This window comes from Eutrema salsugineum, unplaced genomic scaffold, assembly GCF_000478725.1.
Source record: "Eutrema salsugineum unplaced genomic scaffold, Eutsalg1_0 scaffold_17, whole genome shotgun sequence".
NCBI lineage: Eukaryota > Viridiplantae > Streptophyta > Magnoliopsida > Brassicales > Brassicaceae > Eutrema > Eutrema salsugineum.
This window is the reverse complement of record NW_006256852.1, coordinates 4821824-4848380: the sequence shown is the minus strand read 5'-3', so window position 1 is coordinate 4848380 and position 26557 is coordinate 4821824. Positions and strand designations below refer to the sequence as shown.

Here is a 26557-nt window from a genome sequence, read left to right as displayed (position 1 = left end):
TTGATTCAACCATGGACAAAGTAGTCTATGCTCTTGATGAAGTTAAAGAAAAGGTTGAGGAGATCGTGCAAGGACTTGGAAAGCAGATTCCAGCAGCCAAAACTAAAGACTTAAGTCTAGAGAGGGAGTACACCAAGCCAAAAGACCCAGGAGATCATTCAGGAAGCAAAGGAGCAAGCAATTGCAGACACTAAACTCGGAGACATTCTCCCGCAGTCGCGTCACCTGTGACCGCGGCAGAAGCACTTTCCCGTGGTCGTGCTCGGTCTACCCGCGGCCCATAGCTGTTTTCCCGCGGTCGCGTCTCCTGCAGTCAAGGCCAGCAGAAAAACGTTCTGAAACAGCCTCGTTCGGTTTATACAAGTAGTTGCTTGACTGATGCACCTTCTGGAATGACTAAACCCCTCCGTCAACAACTAAATTGCTCCATCAGCACCCAAGAATCTGAAGATGAAGAAAAGCCACTGCCCTGCAACATGGCCTTGTCTTGTGAAGATGAGTATGAAGAACAATACTCAGAAGATGAAGTGTATGAGTTGTTTGTAGAAGATCCAGACGCAGGATATTTCTCTGAAGAAAGTACGGGTGAAATTCAATGGATCACTAACAACATCAGTAGAGAGAAGCTGATAGAGTTTAACAATCTGGTCAAGACATTCCCTGCTCACCTAAGCTTTAAAGATATCTGGAAATTTGGTTGCCTACAAGTATTTTTCAGGTACTGTAAGAAGTCTAAAGAAGATATCCATAAGTACTTTATGCGAGCTCGATACCTAATATCACCAGAAGTAGCTGTCTATGCAATTCATCTTCAAAAGCCTGAAGAATGCAGCTACTACACTAACAAAATCAGCAAAGAGAAGCTTGATGAGTTTAATGATGTAGTTCAAAATTTTCCTGAAGGATTCACCTTTGCCAGAGCTTGCAAAGACTTCATGATAGGCCATTACTTCTGTGAGAGCAAGGAATCAATCCCTGAAATAGACGACTTGTTCAATCATGCCAGAAGAGGTAAACCTGTTCGAACACTTCACAAAATCGAAGGTGCAGGTCAGTTTCTCATCTCTTGTTCTATTAGAGGTGAAATATTTAAAGATATACTTTGTGATTCTGGAGCTTGTCTTAACATGATGTCCAAGGCAATTGCTTTGAGACTTGGTATTAAGCACCTGCGCAGGACTAGAGCAAGGATTAGTCTAACTGGTGATTCCAATGCAACACCTAAAGGAATAGCTCATGACATTCCTTTGAGAATAGAAGATTGCATTGTGTCTGTCGACTTCTACATTGTCGAAACAAGGGATGCAGCAGATCTAGTGATTCTCGGATGGTCTTTTCTAGCAACTTCTGGAGCTATAATGGACTGGCCAACCGGAGGATTTCATTTGCTAATATCGACAGAGATGTCTTCACAGAAGCTGTACCATAAAACAGCAAGGCTGGAAAACGTTCCGGGACAGAAGAGTTTGAAGTAGAACTTTAGAGTGACGAAGAACCTGCTAGGCAAAGCAAGGAGATTTGGAAAAAGACTTTTCTTAGGACAAGGTCTTCTTCATTGGATTAAGCCACGTCCTATACCAAAGTCGAGCTAAACGACTTAAAACAGAAGCGCTTAATGGGAGGCAACCCATTTAGGTATTGTTTTCTCTAGGATTTTTCTTCCTTTTTCTATTGATCTTTTTCTTTTTCTTAGTTTCAGGTGTTTCTTATAAAACAAAAAAAACCAAAAAAACCAAAAAAAACCAAAAAGAAGGATGGTCCCTGACTGCTCGGCCCAGCAGGAACCAAGGAGAAGCAGGAACAAGCCGCAGTTAAGCCCCGCGGTCGCGAGAGCTCGGACTGCGACAAATACAACTTCGACCGCGGACGCATCTTTCTGACCGCGGCCGAGCACCAGTTTACCGTGGTCGCGTGACCCCTGACCGCGGCAAATGGTCGTTCAGATGATACCCGACCCCAAACCACCCACTTCACCTCTTTCCACCTCACCAAGCCCCACTCCACCTCATTCATCATTTCCCACCACCTTCCATCACCACCTATCACCTTCCCAAACCTCTCCGAATGGATCCGGTCCATCTCCACCAGCATCCCGGATCCAGGTAAGTTCTCTTTCACCTTACCAAATTCGATTATCTATGCATTTTTCTCATCCAATCTCGACTTGTTTCACATTAAGGACAGTGTGATATAAGTCTGGGGGAGGATTTCATCCCTTTCTAACCACTTTTCTTTCATGAGTCTTGCATTATCTACACTTTTTGCATTTTCTTTAAAGTTTTTCAAAATCGGTTTTCAAAACAAAATTCGTTTTAAAGGGAATGGTGAACATGAATCAATGATAGTTGACTGTGTGCTTTTATACTGTTCCTAGTGACATGCTCATTCATGATTTAGGACTAAACTAGGTGGTAGCTAAGCAAATTTGAAATGAAGTACCCCAGAGGAATTTGAATGATTTTGATTTAGATGAAAGAATATACTAGCTCTGTTTTATTTGGACTTAACTTGGACTTAATTCTCTCATTAAAGCATTAGACCAGGGAAACGAATCATACATTCAGGACTCATTTACCGTTTTACCACTCTCTGTTGATCTTGAATGGCTAGTTCATCCTTAGCTAGTTCCCCACCTTAACCAAGCCTCTTTCAAACCACATGCACTCTTGTTTTCTATTGACTTATATGCAGATATGTGTAAAAACATTGGAGAGAAAGAGGAACGACGCAGTTTTCAGTCCCCAAAGAGAGAGACCTGCGATTTTGCCGGAAAACTTCTCGGAAGGATTCAACACATGAGGAAGCTCAGTTTGCCTTTGAAAAATCTCAAATTTTGGTACAATCTCGTCCTCTAGTCTCTCTCTCTCTTTAAAAGACATTTCCCCTTTCCAAAAAAAAAATCCAAAAATTGGAGAGGAAAATAAATAAAGGCCTTAGAGAGTCTAGAGAGGTCGAATTTTAAGTCCCAAGGCAAGATAGAGTTCGATTTTATGGAATTTTTGGAGATCATTTTCTGATTCCCGAAAAGAATCTAAGTCTGGGGGGAATAGCTGTTCACAACAAAGGAGGAAAGATTATGCAACAACATTGGACAAGAAGAAGTGACTGAAAATCGCGGTCATCAACAGGTCCTTATCTCTCTTGCGGTTTTGCATATTATCTTGCATCCTCCAGATTCATCAGGTAACCTGAAACACTTTAACTCCACCACTTAAACAGTCCTTTAATGCCAAATGCCGTCTACCCTGGATGATGTCTTTAATGAGAATTCACTATTGCACTTAATGAATGTAGAGAACTAGTTGACTGGAATCAAGATTTAGATTGTTTAAGTTTTGCATGACGGAAAAAGTGGACTAGTATCTTTTGTGTCTTGGTGAGAATTTTCTAGACTAAGCTGTGGATTGATGCACGATCTTTGGTCCTAGTTTCAGAGTTCATGTCTCTGAGATTTGTGCATTTCCTATTTTTGTTTTCCCTTAACCAGTTTAGACTTTTGCTTTGTTTGGGGACAAACAAAGGTTTAAGTCTGGGAGAGTTGATAACACCGTATTTTGACCACTTTTATGGATCGTTTTGAAATACTTTTCTATGTTTTTAATTGCTTTCAAATACTTTTATTACGTTTTTCTAGTATTTGTAGTTCCAAGACTCTTTTTAGGAAACTTAGGGAAAAGCTTCACAAAATGGATAGAAGACCAGATTTTCAGCTCATAGTCAAACCGTCAGAAGTTCACCCCCGATTGAAGGCCTTCTCACCGTCTGATCCAGCTCAAATTTGGAGATCTCAAAGATGGAACTATCAGCTTTCCAGCACACTTTACACCTTGGCAATCCAACGGTTCAATAAAAAGATACGCGAAGAGCAAGATGTCCCGTAAACCAGCCGGCAAGCATTTCCACCCACGGCCAACAGCCATTTCACCACGGTCAGAGGCTACCCGACCGTGGCCAAGCATCCATTCCCCGCGGCCACACACCTCCCGACCGCGGCCAGCCAACTCCGAGTTAGAAGGCCCATTTCTGAAGCCCAAATCATTTTTTCAGCCTCAATTCCAGAACCCTAGACACCAGAGAGCATTGGAGGCTATAAATACTTATCATTTAGGTCGTTTTTAAGATAGACGAAATACTTTAGAAGAAATTTTACTTTAAGCTTTTGTTTTTAGGTTTAGGGAGAGAGAGATCTATCTCTTGAACCCTTGTTCTTTCTTTTTTAATTTCGATTATTACTCTACTTTTTAATACTATGTCTTTGCTTTCGTTCATCATGTATGAGTAGTTTTATTGTTGGGTCAAAGGGATTTTCGATGAGGATATATATGTTCGATGAGGATTCCATGAGCTATTGAAGCCGAATCTTAGAACTTTTTCTTCTGAATTTACTTTTACCGCATGAGAGTAGCATCATGAACTACAATCTGATCCAGATGCTTGCTGACACGAAAGTGTTCATCCGGTGTCAGATCTAGTTTGGGAGAGCAAAACAAACATAGGAGTGGAAACCTACCTATAGGCGATTTGTAAATGCTGACGAGTCTTAACCATAATGCATCTTTTCTCTTCCAGGGCCAGAGTGGAAACCTACTGGTCAGGATTGTGAGAGATAGTTGTCTATGATCACGAAAGTAGCGTATTCATACGTCTGTAACTCTAGTTCGAAAAGTTTTAGCTAAGATCTTATCAAATTTACTCTTTAGCAATGTTTTGAATCGTTCATACCCCGGAAAAAACTTCCCTGAAACCCAGCGCCCTCTTTTCTATAGATTTACATTGATTTTATTTCAAGCTTTAGTTCATCATTTTCATTCTCGTAATCGATTTTTATTTAAGCAATTAGGTTTAGCCGTTTTTCTCGTTTTTAGTCGATTTCATTAAGTTCAGTTATTAGGTCATTTTAATTCCCGTATTTTCTCGTTAAGATTAGTTTTTACGTTTTAAAGACACCACCAAAACCCTTACAAAAATTGCCTGGTTCTAGACTTCCTTACTTTATATTTCTTTCGATGGATTTTGCAGGAAAGATCCTCTTTCCCTGTGGATTCGATCCCTAAGTACTACAATCGATCAGCTGTGCACTTTCAGCTATTGATTTCATTTAGGGTAAAACTTGACACCCTCACCACACGACACATCATCCATCAGCTTTGAACCTTCTAGGTTTCGACTCTTAAAAAGAAAACAACACTAAGGACTCAAAACAACATGACTTGTAAGAAGTAAAAAAAAAAATGGCAAGGCGTCTCATTTGGACACAAAAATGGAAAGTTCACTTAAAAATAAAAGAAAAGAAACTAACTACGTGCAACCTTTTCTGGACTAGTTCCGTGGACCTCTGAGGCTTCTCTAGCGTGTTAGACACCACTAGGATACTTCCATGTTACCTGCACAGATCATATAAATTGAAAATACCTGGTTATGGCCGGTTATGAGCTTGCTTGTTGTGGGGTTGGTTGAGTCGCGTTCCAGTCCATGCAGTTCGTTAGTCTTAATGTTTTTTTCATCTTGAGTCCTGCTAACGTCATGTCTTGTGAGTTCTTCGAGTATCTTCACGTGTCCTGCTTCATGTCCTTCTTCTTGTTCCATTTGCTCGCTATCGGCTTCATGTCTTGAGATTGTTGTATCTTGAAGCTCTGAGGCGGTCTCTTCGAGATTCTTGGTGTTGCGAGCTTCATTTCCTTCCAAATAAACATGCATACCTTGCTCGGGTTGAGACTGGTCTTCTTTGAGGCTCAAACGTGCAAAGCCTTCCATTACGTCTAGTTCGGGTGCTTTGGGCCTGTCTCGCATGTTGGGCTCTTGTGAACCGGTTTTGAATGCATCTCCAAGCTCCACGGTGCTTAGAAGTAAATCTTGTACGGCCAAGTTGAATCCTTCTCTCAGCCTCCTGGCTTTGGAATGAGTCATTGGTGCTTCTTTGAGCACGGGAACAAGTGTTTGGTTTGATTCTGGTTTGATGACCTCATCATTTTTACTTTTATACTTTTGTAGAAGGCTTTCTCGCCAAACTCTGTCTTCAATAAGAAAAGCTTTTCTTCATCCTTTATCTCTTTACTTTACTGCTTTCTTTTTTAAAACCAATGATGATGTTAAGCTCAACTATGTCTGAGTAGTTACCTTGTTGGGAAAGGGACCATAAAAAAAGGACCCTATGATCGAAAAAATCTAGAGTTTTTAGATTAAAGATTTCGATTTTAAATTATTCTCTTATTCATCCCGATCCTAATATTGTATGCTGGATCGATAACCTAGCATTGATGTGCTCAGGTTTACCCTAACATTCTGCAAGTGCACAGCAGTGCGTTGTAGTACTTAGGGGTCGATCCACTGAAGACCAAGTAACTGCGCTACAAATTTATTTGAGATGAGAATTGAGCTAAGATGAAAAATATGAGTGTTTGTTTGGGGGTTGTGAACAGTGAAAAAATAATGAATATTAAAATTGAAAAAGAGTAAATATATAGATCAAATCAATACGAGAAATCATTGGGCATTAAGAAATTCGCCACGAATCATAGATTAGCTAACAAGATAATTGGATGTAGAATTTTTGATAGATATGTTCTTGAACTTGAACCAAGACTAATATACTCCCATAGTATCAATCACAAATTCAAGCCACTTAGATTATTGAACTCACATTCATTCTCTAAGTATCCAAATAAATTTAGGTAATTCAACAACACTTTCGGTGAGTTAATCAACCTAATCGCAGAAGCTAGGTTGTCAATCAATCCACAACACACAAACACATATCCAGACTAAGAACTTCTAAAGATAAACCCTAATCTAACAAACAATTAATCAATCCATGAATTTCCTTTGAAAATCCCTTAGAACCCAACTGAAAAATTACTTAGAAATAGTGTAACAAAGCATCATAAAAGTATTTAAAGTTGCTGTAAATTGAAATAGAGAAAGGTAAAGAAACGAAAAACACGTTGAAAAAGGAGATCCGATGGGGCCCCTCTCGGTGGCTCCTCTTTAAAGACAGTGGCTGTAACACCCCCGACTCGGTCTAAATCTGAGTGCAATGACCGGCCGCACAACAATCAAACAAGAACATGCACGCCCGACTGTTCGAACCCAAACCGGATCGACGGTGCTACTATTGCGTGCACAGACTGATGGCCCGAGGTTCTTGTCGTGCACTGATAACACCTAATTTTGACCACTTTTATGGATCACTTTCAGTATCTTATGCAGCTTTCACTCAGTTTTAAAGGTTTTATAAGTGTTTTCCATGTTTAGGAGTTTTAAAAGGCTTTTCAGGAAACTTGGAACTTTGGAGTGCATTTTGGAGCAAAAGTACATTTTTGAATAAATTCAGACCGTCTGAAGTTTGGCAACCAATGAAGACCTTCTCACTGTCTGATCATCCCTAAATTTGGAGACATTATAGAGGAGACAAACAGCTTTCCAACACACTTGGAATCAAAGCAATCCAACAGTTAGATCTAGATATCATCAATGCACTGAAGGCTAATCAACACAAGTCCAATCAAGCACATGTGCTTTCACCCGCGGCCAGCCTTCTTCCCACTACGGCTCAAGAGGTTTCACCCTCGGTGGACCTATGTCCGAACCTCAGGAGCCCAAATAAGGCCCAAGACACTTCCTGCACCCAATTTACAAGCCCTAAACGCCAAAGACTTGGATAAACACTATAAATACTCATTTTTAGGTCTTTTGTAAGAGAGCCTCTTTCTTCTCTTTGAGAGAGACCTCATTTGTAGTTTTAGGTTTTATTTTTATGCATTTGTAGAAGCTCTTCATCGCCACTCTGTCTTTAATAAGTGAAGTTTTTCTGCAACCTTTTGTTGCTTTATGTTCTTCTTCTTAGTTCTAAACCGATGATGATGTATCTCAGCCATGTCTGAGTAGCCACCTAGTTGGGTGAAAGGGTAATCCGAAGGGACCCCATGATCGAATGACATCTAGGTTTTTAGGAAAAAGGATTTCGATTTTTAACATGATTCTCCCATTCATCCAAATCTCAAAGCGGTAATTCTGGATTGATCACCCAAAATCCGATCCTAGGTTAAATCCGAGCCACGAGAGTGTTACATCTGGGTTGCCTGAACTGGATCTTATGGACGTCACCGTCGTAGGAGACAAAAGCTACCTACGTAGGATACGTAAGCCGAGATGGATTCCAATCTACAAAGCATGATCTTGTTCTGGCATGAGAGCGAGAGTTAACTGCCATGAACAAGTGATTAGATGATTCGGGTGACGAGAGTTGGCTGATCTTACATGTGTCTATCCTTGTTTCAGAGTAATAGAAAATACTTGCCTAAATTCCTTGTGTTTTAGAACATGAACCCTAAAGATGAATCTTAAAACCCAGCGCCGTGTTCATATAGTTTTTAACCGATTTTTATTTTCAGTTTTTTATTCACTGCATAATTAGATTTAGTGACAAACCAAAACCCCTTTTTATTAGATTAGGTTTACGATTGTTTTTAGCATCAGTTAGAAATCCTCAACACAAAAATCCCTGTGGATTCGATCCCTAAGTACTACTGCGTTTGCTGTGCACTTGCAGCTTGTCTAGGGTAAAACTTGTGTTGCCCACTGCACCCACATCAAGTTTTTGGCGCCGTTGCCAGGGATTTGTTGCTGTTGACTTGATTTCTTAATCTAATTTCAATCCTAAACCTCAAGATTTTTGAGTTCTGCTGGAGATTTTCTAACTCCTCTTTTTATCTTTGCTTTCTTTGCTCACAGGTGCATGAAAACTAGGAGAAATCCTGACGACATCGTATTGCCCTTAGACGAGATTGCCAAAAACGAAAGAGCACTTAGGAAACTCAGAAAGAACACTCAAGATGGCCAATCTGAATGCCCGTCGGGAAAGATCTTTTAAACCGTGATCAGGAGGATCACGTTGGAGATGATGACCGTGATTCTATTCATGGTGATGGCCTAGATGCTGCCCATGAAATAGATGGCCAGCCACAACTTGCTGAAGTGGGAACCGAGTCCCTGCAAATGCTGCTCAAGCCGCTGATGACCAAAGGAGACAAGACCAAGTCGATCCTGAAGAAAAAAGGAATGATGAAAACATTGTTCCACCTAATGGTAGAGAAGCCAATCGACCCATACAGCTTGCCAATCCTGCGAGAAGACAGCCTCGGAATAGACTCATTGCCAATTTCGATGCACCTCACCAACACTTCCAAAATCGATCAGCTATTCAAATTCCTGTTCCAAGAGGAGATCATGAGATAAAACCTCAGATTGTCTCTTTGGTGAAGCAGAACCAATTCCATGGAATCTCTACTGAGCATCCAATGGACCACATTGATCTTTTTGAAGAAATCTCTGGAATGGTGAGAACAACTCCAGAAACTGTGGACTATGTGAAGTGTAAGCTTTTTCCTTTCTTCCTAAGTGATAAAGCTTTTAGATGGTTAAAATCTATGCCATCTTGTTCTATTACTTAAAGGGAAGAATGCAAGTCAGCTTTCCTGAACCACTTCTACACCAAGTCAAGATCGAACAACCTGAGGAACAAGATACAAAGTTTCCAATAAGGCCCATTAGAATCATTCTATGAAGCCTGGGAGCGATTTAAAGAGTATGAAAGAGACTGCCCTCATCATGGTTTCTCTGGAGCAAACCTGCTAAGCACCTTCTACAGAGGACTACAGCAGAAGTATCAACTCTCGCTTGACACTGCCAGCGATGAAGATTTCAGTTCGAAAACCATACCACAAGGGAGAGCACTCATCGAAAATCTGGCCATAGCTAACAGTAATAACAACCTTGAGGATGACAGATCAAAGAAGACTATCACTAGTCATGAATCAAGGGAGATTACTGAGCTAAAAAGAATGGTAAGTCAACTTCGTAAGTCTCAAAACAAGAATATACATGCTTGTGATACTGCTGCGGGAAATGAAGAAGATGGAAGATATGAAAAAGATGATTATATATTCATAATTTTCATGTTTAGGATTGCATTTTTTATTCCAATTTTAGAGTCTCATTCATACATTTTAGATAGATTCATCGTGTTTTACACTTGTTTTAGAGTTTTAGGGCTTTGCATTAGGTCCAAGAGAGTTTTGCATGGTTTGAAGTGTTAAACAAGTGCTTTTGGAGCTTATTTGGAGTGGAGGATGTGATTCAGATGAAGAAATGGAGTTGAAATGATCAAAAATGGTGTAAAAGGGCAATTTTGAGTCTCTCGGCAAAATGTTGTACTGATGGTCGGAGATTCTCGGCCAAAATCTATCCTGCGGGTAGATCTCTCGGCCAAAAACACGTACTGGCGGTTAAGTTTCTCGGCCAAAAATCTCAGGTGCAGATACATGTCAGAAATGACGTTACTGGAAGGTCTTTCCATCCGATTCAGCTGTCGGGGTCTTCATAAAAGTTGGAGATAATGGAGTCAAAAACCCAGAATAGTTCGAATCATGGCATTTGGAGCACTGAGCTGAAAGATACGGCCACCAGAAGACAGACCTATCTCGCGTCCATTCCGGAGAATTTCGATACGTCTGAAAGATTACCTGTCCGGGGAGTTTTAAAGTCCGATTCAGTTTACTTGTCTCGCGACAGTTTCAAGACCGATCCGATGAGTCACAAAGATTGCGTGAGATGATGCCTTTCCATTCTGATTCAGTTGCCGGGGCCTTCATCGAGATTCAAATTCTTTGAATGCTCTTTCCAGAACGTCTGAGATTATCCATTTTGGAGCTGTGTGCTGAAAGACACCGTCTCCGGAGTGAACACTGGTCCAAAAGCTTCTTTTTGATAGTTTCAATGCGCTGCAGAGATGAGCTGAGGGAACCTTCCACTTCCTAAGCTCTGAAGGTTTCTTCACAAAAGTTCAAGATATTTGAGTTCTCTTTCCACCGAAGTTGAAATCATGCCATTTGGATCCATATCCTGGAAGTAACGCTCCCCCGAATGCGTAGTGATCCAAGTGCGACTTAGGCATGCGAGTTGGCCGAGCAGAGAACTGAACCGCAGAAAGACTCGCGGTTTACACCGACCTGGGCCTGCGACTTGGGACTAAAGATGACCAACTCGCACACATATTCTCTCCATAATGCGTCCTGGATTTGCGAGTTGAAGAGAAGGAAGCCTGAACAGGATAAACACTCGCTGTTTACATCGAGATAGGCATGCGGCTGATGCTGAAGGATTTAAGGTGCACAAGGCTGTTTCTATGGCTGTGCGACTTGGGCCTGCGACTTGGGACTAAACATGACCAACTCGCACACATATTCTCTCCATAATGTGTCCTGGTTGTGCGAGTTGAAGAGAAGGAAGCCTGAACAGCACAAACACTCGCTGTTTACACCTAGATAGGCATGCGGCTGAGGCTGAAGGATTTAAGGCGCACAAGGATGTTTCTATGGCTGTGCGACTTGGGCCTGCGACTTGGGAAGCACCTGACCATGTCGCACACTTGAGTCATGACCCATTTGAAGCCGGGTCAGTACCCAGTTTGTCCTGGGCTGACCCGGTCCGCAAGAGACACTATATAAGTTTTTTAAGGTTTTTTCCAAAAGACAAGCTTTATTCTCTTAATTTTTTTGCCTCTTTTGTGAAAGACTCCTCTTAAGAAGAGAATTATCTCCCTTTTTGATTTTAAATCAAGAGAGAATCACAGATTTTTGTGTTTAAAGCTGCAAATCCATCATTATCCATCTTCTCCATCTCTATTTCTCATCATTAATCATGCTAATCTTCTTAACTTGCAAAGGTTTAAGAGAGATTAGTATGATTAGTGAGTAGTCACCTTAATTAGGTTCTAGATATGTAGGTTAGGATGCTAAAGTGCTAGATTAGGAGTGCTTAGGGCTAGATTCATGCTTTCATCTCTCTAAACAGCTGTTCTCAAGGCTAGATCCTTGCACATCACTTGTGATCTAGATTCTCGGAATTTCATGCACCAAAAGTGTTTGATGAAATTTCTGAAAGAGCTGTATTAGAGGTTAATGCATTAGCTGCATGATGATGTCTTGTTATTAGAATAAATGAGAGGATTAATCTAGATAAGAGTTCTAAATCATTTGAATCATGTTTCATTATTGTCATTAGCATTTCTAGTCTAGCACCAAAGCACCATAGCCAACTATCATGTCTAGGATCTCATGCTTCCATCATTTGTCATTTGCTACTTGTTTTGATCATTTGCTTAGTCATTAATTTTTTTGTCTTTAGTAGTCATTAGTTCAATCAAAACCTCACTTGTCCATTTGAATTAAGAAACAGATCACATAGCTTAGTGTCTATCACCACATTTTTGGATTGACAACCTCTTTTGTGCTACTTTGACAAGGGGATTGATAGCCCCAAGACCTCAAAAATACTATCAGATGGCATGTATCAAGAAGAGGAAATCAATTTCATGGGAGCTCAAGCATACCATAACCGATTCAGTCCAGCTTTCAACAACAACATCAGGAATGCTGGTGCCAACTTCAACAATCTCTTATATATGAATCAAGGAGCCGAGAATCAGCTCTATCCACAGCATCAAAGGAGTTTCCAAAACAAGTTTCAAAATGGGAACTATGGAAGAGGAAACTTCCAGCAAAGACCACCTTTCAATCCTCAACAAGCACAGACCAGCTCATTAGAAGCAACCCTTTCCCAGCTAAGTAACCAGGTAAAATCGCTTGAACAAACTATGATGCAGACGACTCAAGGCAATGAGAAGTCAATAAGGTAAATGGGAGTGAAGATCGATTGTATGTACAATGACTTGAATGGGAAGTTTGAATCTCTTGCGACCCATGTCAAGAAGCTGGAACATCAGATAGGTCAGACTGCAGACTCAATGAAGAGACAACCAAGAGTCTTGCCAGGAAGAGTGGAGGATAATCCAAAGAAGTTCTGCAATGCTATGACAGCGGTTTTGGAAGAAAAACCTGTCGCAGACTCTAAGTAAGAGTCGACACCTGAACCTCTCATGAAGGAATCTAAAACCGAGCATGAGAGAAGCCAAGTCATTCTGGTTAAGGTACCCAAGCGCTTGCCTGACCAAAGACTCAAAAAGTCTAAGGATCCAGGGCGTTTTTTCTTCACTTGTTCAATCTTTGGAATTGAATTTTCAGATTATTTATATGATTCTGTTGCTAATGTGAATGTTATGTCAAAATCTGTTGTTGAGAAACTTGGTATAGGTACATTAGTCCCATCTCCGGTAAGAATAATCTTTGGTGATTCATTGATAACACCGTATTTTGATCACTTTTATGGATCATAATTGTATCTTATGCAGGTTTTTTAACTCTGTTTTCAATGGTTTTTAAAGTGTTTTCAATGTTTTAGAGTTTCAAAAGACTTTACAGGAAAATTGAGAAAAGATATGCAATTTGGAACAAATGAGCAATTTTGGATAAATGCAGACCGTCAGAAGTATGACAAGCGATGAAGACCTTCTCACCGTCTGATCACCCCCAAAATTTGAGACAACATAGAGGATCCAACCAGCTTTCTAATGCACTTGGTTTGGATACAATCCAACGTTTAGATCTTCAGATAATCCCGATACAAGAATGACAGAAAATGCAGTTCCGGAAGAGAGCCATGTGTCGGGACCGCGGCCAACACCCATTTTCCCGCGGGTAGAGCCACCACGACCGTGGAACTTAGTCGTTCACTTTCCAGACGACTTAATTAAAGCCCAGATAAATTCCTTTCGTTATTTTTGAAGCCCTAAGTGTCCAGGACCACCCCAAAAGCTATAAATACCCTCTTTAGGTCATTCTAAAGAGAGGAGACAAATAGAAACACATACTTAGAGAGAGAGAGTTCGTGTGGAACCCTAGAGGCCGCCGCCGTCGATCCCGAAGAAGGAGCCGCCGCTGGAGAGCATCATCGCACCTCCACATGCAACTCTGTTCTTCATTTTTCTTCCTTCTTTTTTTTAGTTTCCTGCACTTTCAATTTCGTTTATGATGCTTTGTTACAATATGTTTGAGTGGTTACCCAGTTGGGTTTAAAGGGATTTTTCAAAGGGAATTTCATGTGTCTTTGCTTATGAATCGATAGATTTAGGATTTATAATCTTCTAGATGTTCTTTGTTTGCCTTTAATCTTACTGCGTGATTCTCTGTTGGCCACTTAGAAGCCGATCTGATATGATATGTTGCGAAAGCTTTCGTTGATTGTCTGAACTAGGGTGAAACGAGCAATTATTCTATAGGAATAGAAACCTACCTGTAGTTGAGTTGTGAATGTTGATGAGTCTTGTTCTGCTATTGCATCTTCTCCCTTCCAAGATCAGAGTGAAACGCTACTGATCAGGGTTGCGAGAGATAGTTGTTTAGTGCTACAAAAGTAGGCTATTCATACTTCCGTGCCTCGAGTTCTAGAACATACGTAGTTGATTACTTTTATCACTTGTTTAAAATCGACATAGCTTAGTCCATGAATCCCTGCGAATTACCTTTGATGCCCAACGTTTGTCTTTAATTGCTTACAACCTTCGATTTTATTTGCTTTTCATTCGCTTATTACCTGCTTGCAATCGCTTTGTTTAATCGGTTTTTAATTTTCTTTACATGCTTTCGTTTTTCAATTGTTTTTACTTGCTTTGCTTTCTAGTTTAGATTTCGTGACAACTAAAAACCAAAACCAAAACCCAAACCTATTTAGTTCTAATCTGATTTAAGCGTTGCCGTGAATTCCTATTGAAACAAATAAGTCTCTGTGGATCGATACCCTAAGTACTACAGCTCACATCTGTGCACTTGCAGACATTTAGGGGTTATAAATTTAAAACCTGAAGCTTAGTAAAAACGAAAATAACAAACCCCGCTTTTACACTCGCAATAAAGTTTTTGGCGCCGTTGCCGGGGACTTTGATTTGTTTCGTTGCGAATCCCAGCTTAAATCCATTAGAACACTTGTTTACTTTTACTTTTTCTTTTGAATTTTTCAGGTATCTCTGCGATGAGAGACCGGGAACATGTTCCCGGGACTCTTGGAGATCCACCATATCGTGTGGATGGTGATCCAAGCGATGATGACCTGACTGATGATGAGTTTGAAGAACCGATCTATGATGACAATGAGCTAATCGGATCGACAAAACATGAAGATGATGATGAACTGATTGGATGTTTCGATTCACTCGAGAAATTCTTGGGAGATCGAAGCGCTATTCAACCAGCCTTACCAAAGGATGGCAAAACCGAAATTAAGGTACCCTATATCCATTTAGTTCAACAAAATCAATTCCATGGTTACAATTCCGAACACCCGATTGACCATATCGAGACGTTCAAAGAATTATGTGCAACCATTACAGCAAATGGGGATTACCACAAGTGTAGTATTTTCTCATTCTCTTTAAGAGACAATGCCAGCAAATGGCTAAAATCTTTGCCACCTGCTTCACTAAAAACGTGGGCAACGTGTAGAACTGCTTTCCTAAATCGTTTTAATACTAGAAATCGTTCAAATCTCTTAAGAAACAAGATAAGAACTTATAAACAGAAAGAAGATGAAGATCTTTTAGATACTTGGGAAAGATTTAGGGAATACGGAATACCAAAGAGATTGTCCACACCATGGATATACCGAGGAATACCTGCTGGGTATCTTCTATCGAGGTATTACTCCATAGTTACGACACTCTTTCGACACAGCAAGTAATGGAGACTTCTCAACTAGATCTGTAGAAGATGCTCATGTTTTCATCAACAATTTCTCAAACAGCATCCGTAATCAAGCAACCTTTGGTAATTCTGCACTTCCTGAGAAGAAAGAAGAAATTTCAGAAGTTATGAAGTGTCTCCATCACATAATGAGTCAACTTGGATTGCAACAACCAAACAAGGTACACAATACGTGTAACTTTGAAGGTTGGGACAACCCAATGGATTCTTATGATCAAGAGATGATGAACACTGCAGAATTATATCAAATTCAAGATTTTCCATTCGTTTCTGATCACCGCGGGTCCATTCATCCGGACCGCGGCAAACCAAGCTTTCACCGCGGTCGTGATGATGCTGACCGCGACAAGACCTGTTTCACCGCGGTCGCGAGCTTTCTGACCGCGGGAAATTGTCTTCCGAACTCGCCTAGAAACCACCTTCTGAACCAATCTTGGCTATTCAATGTAATCCTGTTCCATATTCTAGTTTTCCCTCTTCTGAAGCTGAAAACCTAAACAAAAAGATTCTAGAGCTTGAAAAATCTAGGTCTCAACAGATTAGTGATCTTAGATCTGAAATAAAAACGATGCAAGAGGATTTCAATGAAAAATTTTCCACCCTCCTTAGCCTGATGATCAAAACCAATTCTAGAAACATAGAAAATTCTGAAAAGAAGCTAAGTGAAAATTCTTTCGAAAGCTCAAGTGAAGCAGATCCCTCCGATCATGTGAAAGCTATCACACTTAGGAGTGGATTAGCTTACAAAGAGCCTGAATTTCCTAAAGATCCCGAAGATGAAGAAAAGGGTAAGGAAAAGGAAAAAGAAAGAGAAAGAATCACGGTTGAAGATGTTGAAAGAGAAGTGGTAGGAGAGAAGGATGGAGAAGAAGTTAGAAAAGATTCATCCCGGGAAATCCTTGGAGAAGACCCGATTCCACCTCCACCAACTCGTGTCTACAAACCTAAACCACCTTATCCTAGAGCCTTAAGAGCCCCTAAGAAAGAGAAAGAAAAAGCTAAGCTGAAAGAGTTGATCGATCAATTAAATGTGAGATTACCTTTCGTAGAAGCTTATGCTATGATTCCAGCTTTAAGAAAATACATGAAGGGTATTCTAACAAATTCTTTAACTCTTGAAGAAGGCGTTATGATGATAACCCATGAATGTAGTTCTATCCTGCAAAGCCGAATCCCTGAAATGAAAAACGATCCTGGAAGCTTGGTACTTTCATGCACCATCAATGATGTATTTTTTGAGCGTGCTCTCTGTGATTTAGGATCTAGCATATAATGATACCTCTTTCAGTAGCAAAACGTTTAGGACATCACACTTTAAAGCCCACTAAATTTTCTTTAGTACTAGCTGATTGTTCCGTTAGACAACCTGTAGGTATCTTAATTGATGTTCCTGTCGAAATCGAAAAATGTTCCATACCCACCGATTTCGTAGTTCTAGAACTAGAAAGAGAACCTAAGGATCCACTTATTCTTGGAAGACCATTCTTATCTACAGCCGGAGCCATAATCAATGTTCCTGAAGGAAAAATTGACCTTCATCTAGCTGGCCTAGTTATGCAATTTGACATGAATAAAAGTTTCGATAAACCGACTCTGGATGGAAAAATTTGTTGGGTTGATGAGTTAGACGGAATTATTAAGGAAGTCTATGAAGATCTGCTTCTAGACGACCCTTTAAGTGTCACGCTTTCACCCGCAAAAGACGAACGCAATTTCCTTGAAGAAATTTCGAGTGAATACACGCGTATGCTTGATAAGTCCGAAACTTATAGAAAACCTCTGAACTATTTAGATCTTAAGGACCAAACAAACATTCCTACACCTCCTAAAGACACTGCTGCAGCAGTTAATGATCTTTGGAGCGAGCTTAAAGCCCCTAAAGTCGAGCTTAAACCTCTTCCCATCGGACTTAAGTACGCTTTCCTTGGACAAAATTCTACTTATCCTGTCAAAAGAAACTCTGGTTTGACGGAAGAAGAAACCACAATGCTGTTGACTGAGCTGAGAAAGCATAGAAACGCCTTAGGATATTCGCTTTATGACATACCTGGAATCTCTCCAGATCTTTGTATGCACAAGATAAATCTAGAGGATAATGCTAAAAACTCAATCGAAAGTCAAAGGAGACTGAACCCTAATCTCATGGATGTTGTCAAGAAGGAGATTATGAAGCTTTTAGAAGCTGGAATAATCTTTCCTATCTCAGATAGCACTTGGGTTAGCCCAGTTCATGTTGTTCCGAAGAAAGGAGGAGTCACTGTCATTAAAAATGATAAGGATGAAATGATCGCTACAAGAACAGTAACTGGACATCATATGTGCATCGATTACCGGAAGCTGAATGCAGCAACTAGGAAAGATCATTTCCCACTTCCTTTCATAGATCAAATGCTAGAAAGGTTAGCTAATCACCCTTACTATTGCTTCCTTGATGGATACTCCGGATTTTTTCCAAATTCCTATTTGCCCGGAGGATCAAGAAAAAACGACATTCACTTGTCCATATGGCATGTTTGCTTACCGACATATGCCTTTTGGACTGTGTAATGCACCTGCTACCTTCCAGCGGTGCATGATGTCGATCTTCACAGACTTTATTGAAGATTTCATGGAAGTATTCATGGATGATTTCTCTGTCTATGGATATTCTTTTGAAAAATGCTTAGGCAACCTTGGTAAAGTTTTGCAAAGATGTGAAGATAAGCACTTAGTATTAAATTGGGAAAAATGTTACTTCATGGTACGAGACGGAATCGTGCTTGGGCACAGAATTTCGGGAAAAGGAATTGAAGTTGACAAAGCTAAAATCGAAGTCATGACCAGCCTACAACCTCCCACAAACGTAAAAGGAATTCGTAGGGACACGCAGGATTCTATAGGCGCTTCATTAAAGATTTTTCTCAAATAGCTAGACCTCTTACGCGTTTGCTTTGCAAGGAAACGAACTTCGAGTTCGATGATGAGTGCTTAGCCGCGTTTCATAAGATCAAAGAAGCCCTTGTTTCCGCTCCTGTCGTGCAAGCACCTGATTGGGAACTCCCGTTCGAAATCATTTGCGATGCAAGTGACTATGCAGTCGGAGCAGTGCTTGGCCAACGAAAAGATAAGAAACTGCACGTAATCTACTCGCAAGCAGAACTCTAGACGAAGCTCATTGCAATTCTGCTACAACAGAGAAAGAACTTCTAGCTGTTGTATTTGCATTTGAGAAATTTCGTTCTTATCTCGTAGGATCTAAGGTCATAGTTCATACTGATCATGCTGCAATCAAATATTTAATGTCTAAGAAAGACGCTAAACCTCGGTTGATAAGATGGATCCTCCTACTGCAAGAATTCGATATCGAAATTCGAGATCGAAAAAGAGCAGATAATGGAGTTGCAGACCATCTTTCACGAATTCGAGTTGAAAAAAGATTGCCCTTAAATGACAGTTTGCCAGAAGAAAACATCTATGCTATAGATACAACCCCCACCAATGCCAATACCGCACCACCACGTCCACTCATGCGAAGAACAGATGCTTTCAACACCCCATGGTTTAGGCACATAGTGAATTACCTAGCAGCTGATGTAGAACCACCACAATTCTTCGGGTATAGGAAGAAAAAGTTTCTGAAGGACATAAGACATTATTTTTGGGATGAACCCTATCTCTATAAGAGATGTGCTGATGGGTTATTCCGAAGATGCGTGGCTGAAGAAGAGATGGAAGGAATTTTATTCGGATGCCATAGCTCGTCTTACGCAGGACATTTCGCAACCTTCAAAACCGCTTCAAAGATCTTACAAGCAGGTTTTTGGTGGCCTACTCTGTTCAAAGATACTCAAGCTTATATATCGCGATGCGATAAATGCCAAAGGATGGGCAACATAAGCAAAAGGAATGAGATGCCTCAAAATTTTATTCTCGAAGTCGAAATTTTCGATGTCTGGGGAATATATTTTATGGGACCCTTTCCTACTTCTTTTGGAAACCAATACATCTTAGTAGCAGTAGACTACGTCTCTAAGTGGGTTGAAGCAGTCGCTAGTCCCACCAATGATGCAAAAGTCGACATGAAGCTGTTCAAATCTGTTATATTCCCGCGTTTTGGAGTTCCTAGAATTGTGATAAGCGACGGAGGATCACATTTCATCAACAGAGTTTTCGAGAATCTTCTTAGAAAGAATGGAGTTACGCATAAGTTGCTTCTCCATACCATCCCCAAACCAGCGGTCAAGTAGAAATCTCAAACAGAGAAATCAAGTCGATCTTGCAGAAAACAACTGCAGTACATCGCAAGGATTGGTCTACAAAGCTTGACGATGCATTATGGGCATATCGAACAGTATTCAAGACACCATTGGGAACAACACCATTCAACCTAGTTTACGGGAAAGCATGTCACCTTCCAGTAGAACTAGAATATAAGGCGCAATGGGCTATCAAGGAGATGAACATGAACCTGAAAACAGCTGGAGAAAGAAGACTACTTCAACTGCACGAGTTAGAAGAAATCCGACACAATGCTTACGAAAACTCGAAGATCTACAAGGAGAAGACTAAAGCATATCATGATAAGAAGATTATTCATAGAACCTTTGCTCCTAACGATAAAGTTCTTCTTTTCAATTCTCGTCTTAAGCTTTTTTCAGGAAAATTACGTTCAAGATGGTCAGGACCCTTCACGATAAAGGAAGTCAAGCCATACGGAGCCATAGTCCTGTGGGCCAGAACCGGAAACTCATTTACAGTGAATGGACAACGTGTAAAGCCATATCTGGCTGAAGAAACAGAAGACGAAAGAGAAGTGATGTTTTTGATTGATCCATCATCGGCCAATGATGAGATCAATAAGTGTCACGACCCCGGTTAAGTCTAATCGAACAACAATGTCAAGCTAACGACTAGAAACAAGCGCTTAGTGGGAGGCAACCCACTTGGTATTTTATCTATTTTCCTTTGACCTTTATTTTCTATTTCCATTGCTTTGCTTCTGTTTCATTTAATATCAGGTTTTCAATAAGGAAGAACAAACACAAAAGACGAGCAGCACTCTCCAACACGATAAGTTCACTTAAACATTTCAACTTTTCTCTTTTCTTTACCATTCTTTCCAAGATTTATCACACCGTGGACAGTGTGAAATAAGTCTGGGGGAGGATGTTCATCCGTTACTAATGAAATTTGATTTGTTTTGAGTTTGTTTTGGACACATTAAATTTTTCTTCAAAATGTTTTTCATAAAAAATTTTCAAAAATCGTTTTCCAAATGTTTTTCAAAAGTCTTCAAACCAGGAACACAATAAACATTACTATGATGATTTAGACCAGTGTGCTTCTACGCTATTTCCTCGTTTTTTGCTCTTTTTGGTGATTTAGGCCTAGACTAAGCGGTAGCTAGAATACTTGCATTACGAAATCCCACCAGAGAACTTCTATTCATGGAGATTTTTTCTGACAGGATATACTAGCTCATTTTATCTGGACTTAATTTTCTCATTAAAGCGTTAGATCAGGGAAACAAATCATACATTCAGGACTCCTTTATCCTTTTACCACTCTTTGTTGATCCTGAATGGCTAGTTCATCTTTAGCTAGTTCCCCACCGAACCTAACCTCTTTCAAACCCCATGCACACTTGTTTTTCATTGTCCTATATGCAGATAAGTGCAAAAATGTTGGAGAGAAAGAGGATCAACGCGGTTTTCAGTCACTGAAGACGGAGACCTATGATTTCATTGGAACAATTAAACAAAAGGAGAAAACTCAGTTTGCCTTGGAAAAACTTCAAAATCTTGGTACAATTTCGTCCCTTAGACTCCCTCTCTATAAAAGGTGTTTCCTTTTTTCAAAAAAAAAAAAAAACAAAATATGAAGGGAGAGGAAATTTAAAACCTTAGAGAGTCTAGGAGGATCAAATTTTATACTTGAGGCAAGCTTGATTTGAATTTATGGATTTTTGGAGATTATCTTTATGATTCCCGGAAAAGATCTAAGTCTGGGGGAACAGCTGTTTAAAACAAAGGAGGAAGATTATGCAACAACATTTGGCAAAGAAGAAGTGACTGAAAATCTGCGGTCATCAACAGGTCCTTCTCTCTCTTGCGGTTTTGCATAATATCTTGCATCCTCCATATTCTTCAGGTAACCCGAAACACTTAAGCTCCACCACTTAAATAGCCTTTAATGCCAAACGCCGTCTACCCTGAATAATGTCTTTGATGAGAATTCACTACTACACTTAATAAATGTAGAGAGATGGTTGACTGGAAGTTGGATCTAAGTGTGTAGATTTTTGCATGACGGATTAACAGATTAGTTTGCTTTTATTTTGGTGAGAATTTTCTAGACTAGATCCAAATAGATGTTTCATGATAAGTTATGGTTTAGAAGGACGGTCACTGAGATATTGTTTAGTTCCTGCGATTTTCAAAATTTATTTCCTGACTTAAGTTTGTTTGAGGACAAACAAAGAGGTAAGTCTGGGGGAGTTGATAACACCGTATTTTGACCACATTTATGGATCATAATTGTATCTTATGCAGGTGTTTTAACTCTGTTTTCAATGGTTTTTAAAGTGTTTTCAATGTTTTAGAGTTTCAAAAGACTTTACAGGAAACTTGGGCAAAAGATATGCAATTTGGAACAAATGAGCAATTTTGGATAAATGCAGACCGTCAGAAGTATGACAAGCTATGAAGACCTTATCACCGTCTGATCACCCCCAAAATTTGAGACAACATAGAGGATCCAACCAGCTTTCTAATACACTTGGTTTGGAGACAATCCAACGGTTAGATCTTCAGATTATCCCGATAAAAGAATGACAGAAAATGCAGTTTCGGAAGAGAGCCATGTGCCGGGACCGCGGCCAACACCCATTTTCCCGCGGGTAGAGCCACCGCGACCGCGTAACTTGGTCGTTCACTTTCCAGACGACTTAATTAAAGCCTAGATAAATTCCTTTCGTTATTTTTGAAGCCCTAAGGGTCCAGGACCACCCCAAAAGCGATAAATACCCTCTTTAGGTCATTCTAAAGAGAGGAGACGAATAGAAACACATACTTAGAGAGAGAGAGAGAGTTCGTGTGGAACCCTAGAGGCCGCCGCCATCGATCCCGAAGAAGGAGCCGCCGCTGGAGAGCATCATCGCGCCTCCACCTGCAACTCTGTTCTTCGTTTTGCTTCCTTCTTTTCTTTAGTTTCCTGCACTTTCAATTTCGTTTATGATGCTTTGTTACAATATGTTTGAGTAGTTACCCAGTTGGGTTCAAAGGGATTTTTCAAAGGGAATTTCATGTGTCTTTGCTTATGAACCGATAGATTTAGGATTTATAATCTTCTAGATGTTCTTTGTTTGCCTTTAATCTTACTGCGTGATTCTCTGCTGGCCACTTAGAAGCCGATCTGATATGATATGTTGCGAAAACTTTCATTGATTGTCTGAACTAGGGTGAAACGAGCAATTATTCTATAGGAGTGGAAACCTACCTGTAGTTGAGTTGTGAATGTTGATGAGTCTTGTTCTGCTATTGCATCTTCTCCCTTCCAGGAACAGAGTGGAAACCTACTGATCAGGGTTGCGAGAGATAGTTGTTTAGTGCTACAAAAGTAGGCTATTCATACTTCCGTGCCTCGAGTTCTAGAACATACGTAGTTGATTACCTTTATCACTTGTTTAAAATCGACATAGCTTAGTCCATGAATCCCTGCAAATTACCCTTGATGCCCAACGTTTTTCTTTAATTGCTTACAACCTTCGATTTTATTTGCTTTTCATTCGCTTATTACCTGCTTGCAATCGCTTTGTTTAATCGCTTTTTAACTTGCTTTACTTGCTTTCGTTTTTCAATTGTTTTTACTTGCTTTGCTTTCTAGTTTAGATTTCGTGACAACTAAAAATCAAAACCAAAACCCAAACCTATTTAGTTCTAATCTGATTTAAGCATTGCCGTGAATTCGTACTGAAACAACTAAGTCTCTGTGGATCGATACCCTAAGTACTACAGCGCACATCTGTGCACTTGCAGACATTTAGGGGTTATAAATTTAAAACCTGAAGCTTAGTAAAAACGAAAACAACAAACCCCGCTTTTACACTCGCAATCATTCATCTCTAAAGAGGACAGAATGAATGATCCAGGACTTGCCACTGGTCACTGGAAACAAAATTATCCCAGCAGATTTCCAAGTCTTAGATATGTACAAAGACAAAGAAAGACCCTTGATATTTGGTCGGCCATTCTTAGCTACTGTAGGTGCTGTTATTGACCATGCAAATCGCTGTTTAGTTTTCTTAAATGTGGACAGAAAAAAGTTCTATAAAACCACACCGGATCAAGCTCCAAACCGCAAGGATAAGAGCAAAGAGAAGATGTTGGAAGACAAAAAGGAACTAAAAGCACTTGAATCCAGGCAATTTGAGAAGATCAAAATAGTGGTGCCACCAGACATCATCAAGGAGAAGGAGAAAAATCTTGAAGAAATTGTTGAGAAGACAAGACATGTCTTCAAATATGGAAAAATCTTTAAGAAAGGAAAAGAGATTGTGATTCAAGATGAAGATGATCCAAAGTTCAGACTAAGGAGAACCCCAAGGACTCTTACTTTAAGAGATCCTACTTCCTTTTCTCAATCCTAATCCTGCCAAGAGTCTAGCTAAAAGACTTTAAACAAAAACACTTAATGGGAGGCAACCCATTTGGTATGATTTTTCTTTTCTTTTTTTATTTCTTTTCTATTTGATTTCTTTTCTTTTTTTGCATTTCAGACTTTCATAAATCCCAGAAAAACCAAAAACAATAAAAAAACCAGAAAATAAAAAAAAAGAATAGGAGAAGAAAACAGGAAAACGGGAGAAACCGGGAATTCCCGGAAGCAATTGCCGTGGCCGCGATCAATTCAGCCGCAGCCGGACCAGCAATCATTGTGGCCCGCGTCCCTCGCCCACGGCCAAACCAGCCTCTGCCGCGGCCGCGCACACCTGGCCCGCGGCCAGGCCTTGTTCGGTTCCCAGGCAAGTTTTTTCCGACTACCTATAAACCGGAACTTCAAAATCCCGATTTATTCCAGGATTGAACCGGGAAGTTCCCAAAGCATAATTTTCGTGTTAAACATGCCAAGGTAAGTCTTCTAAACTTTTTAAAATAATTTTTTCTTAGGAAAAACATCTTTTTAAAAGAAAAAGAGGATTTAAAATATCAAAAAGGTCTTTCTCTTCATCTTCCCCAACAAGCTTGAAGATTTTGAGAAAAAGACCAGATTTCAAACTTGACAAACTAGCTTCAAATTTTCGAACCTGTCTCACTATTTTTCAAAGGAGATTCCAAATCTATCATCACATAAAACTTTCATCAAAGGTATGGTACCAAATTTCTCACCTTTCCTTAAGAACACAAATTTAGGGTTTTCTTAGAATGAGCAGAAATTCACCTTAGGATGATTGGAGATTGTCTTTGAACTTAAGACTAGACTACTGGTAGTTTAATTGCATGATTAAACACTTAGACCATATAGATTTGAAATTTTCAAAAATCTGAGATTTGAGACTTTGAGCAAATTGAAATTTGGAGATCTGTTTGATTCAGCTTTGCAAATCTGGATTGTTTGGTTCTTGTTGATAGAAAACCAGATTAGATTACATGTGAGTGAGCATAAACATCATCTTGATTTAGAAATCTCAATGTGTTGGACATCAATATATCGAACTTGACCATAGATTCTCAGATTTTGTAATGTTTGATGCATTTACAGCTTGTTTGTCATGTGAATGTGTTTGTGATAACTTGTTCATAATAATCGACACCAAATCAGATTGATTCATTCTTTGTCTCGAGAGTTTCATTTTTGCAGGTCATGGATCTCTCTCAAGTTCGACTGATTCGAACCAAGACGAATTCTCATGAGAAAAAAACCCATTCGCAGGAGACATATGACGCATTAAACCATGCAAAGAAGAATCTTTTCAGGAGAGATTAAAAGAGCCTCCACTCAGCTATCTGTACCTCGAAAAGTCAAGTCTTCCTCTAGGTCGAAAGTGAAGTTTGTTGGTAAAGCCATTGACCCAGACATCAACTACTTGGCGCAGCTTAAGAAGCTGAAGATCAAGCCAACTCCAGCAATTGACTACTCAACTCTTGAGATGCTTGGATTCAGAGAATATGTGATATGGTATCTTGATAGGCTTGGAATAAGATCATTCATGGAGCATAATTTTCAGACCTATGAGAGCCACACCAAGGAGTTCCTCGCATCAGCAACTTTGAGCTACAAGAAGAGAGCTACTTCTAGAGCTCTATATGGCACACTCTCCTTCTCTATTGGAGGTCATCTCTACTCTCTTAACATCTTAGAGATGTGTGATGCTTTGAAGTTGCCTTATTGTGATGAAATTGCATTGGAGAAGGATCCAGATGAGGATCTTTGGAAACTGATGGGTTATGGAGTATATGACAAAGGAAGGTCCAAGGCATCATGACTTTCTCATCCTGCTGTCCGCTATGTGCATAAGCTACTAGCACACACTGTGTTTTCGCGAGCCAACCAAGCGAATGTCCTTAAGCCAGAGTTGGTGACACTACAGTTACCGTTCGCAGATCACCCCAGGTTTCCTTGCTTTGCTTATATCATTGCAAAGAACCTAGTGAAGGTTAACCATAAGATGCTTACATCTGATTGTCAGGACTACTCACCAGCTTTTGGGAGCATCATTACTTCGCTTATGATAGCAGCAGGAGTTGATTTTTCAGCTGAGACACCTCTTACAGAGGATTGGTTTGATCTCTGTCAGTTCTCTAGAGACATGACTATCACCAGGGCCAAGATGGACCCAATTGGATTTGCTTACAAGCTCTGCATTAGTTCCACCGAGTACAGGGTCCTTCTACCATCAGATTCAATGTCTCGTCTCCGAGATTGTACAG

The 26557-nt window shown here is 40.0% G+C and overlaps 1 non-coding gene across 1 annotated transcript; it reads right to left on the bottom strand.

The window, feature by feature from the left end:
- Nucleotides 1–9506: 9506 nt before the first annotated feature.
- Nucleotides 9507–9613, bottom strand: LOC112087688. Its single transcript, XR_002900233.1, has one exon. It is a non-coding gene; the product is annotated as a small nucleolar RNA R71 (small nucleolar RNA).
- Between the last annotated feature and the right edge of the window lie 16944 nt (nucleotides 9614–26557).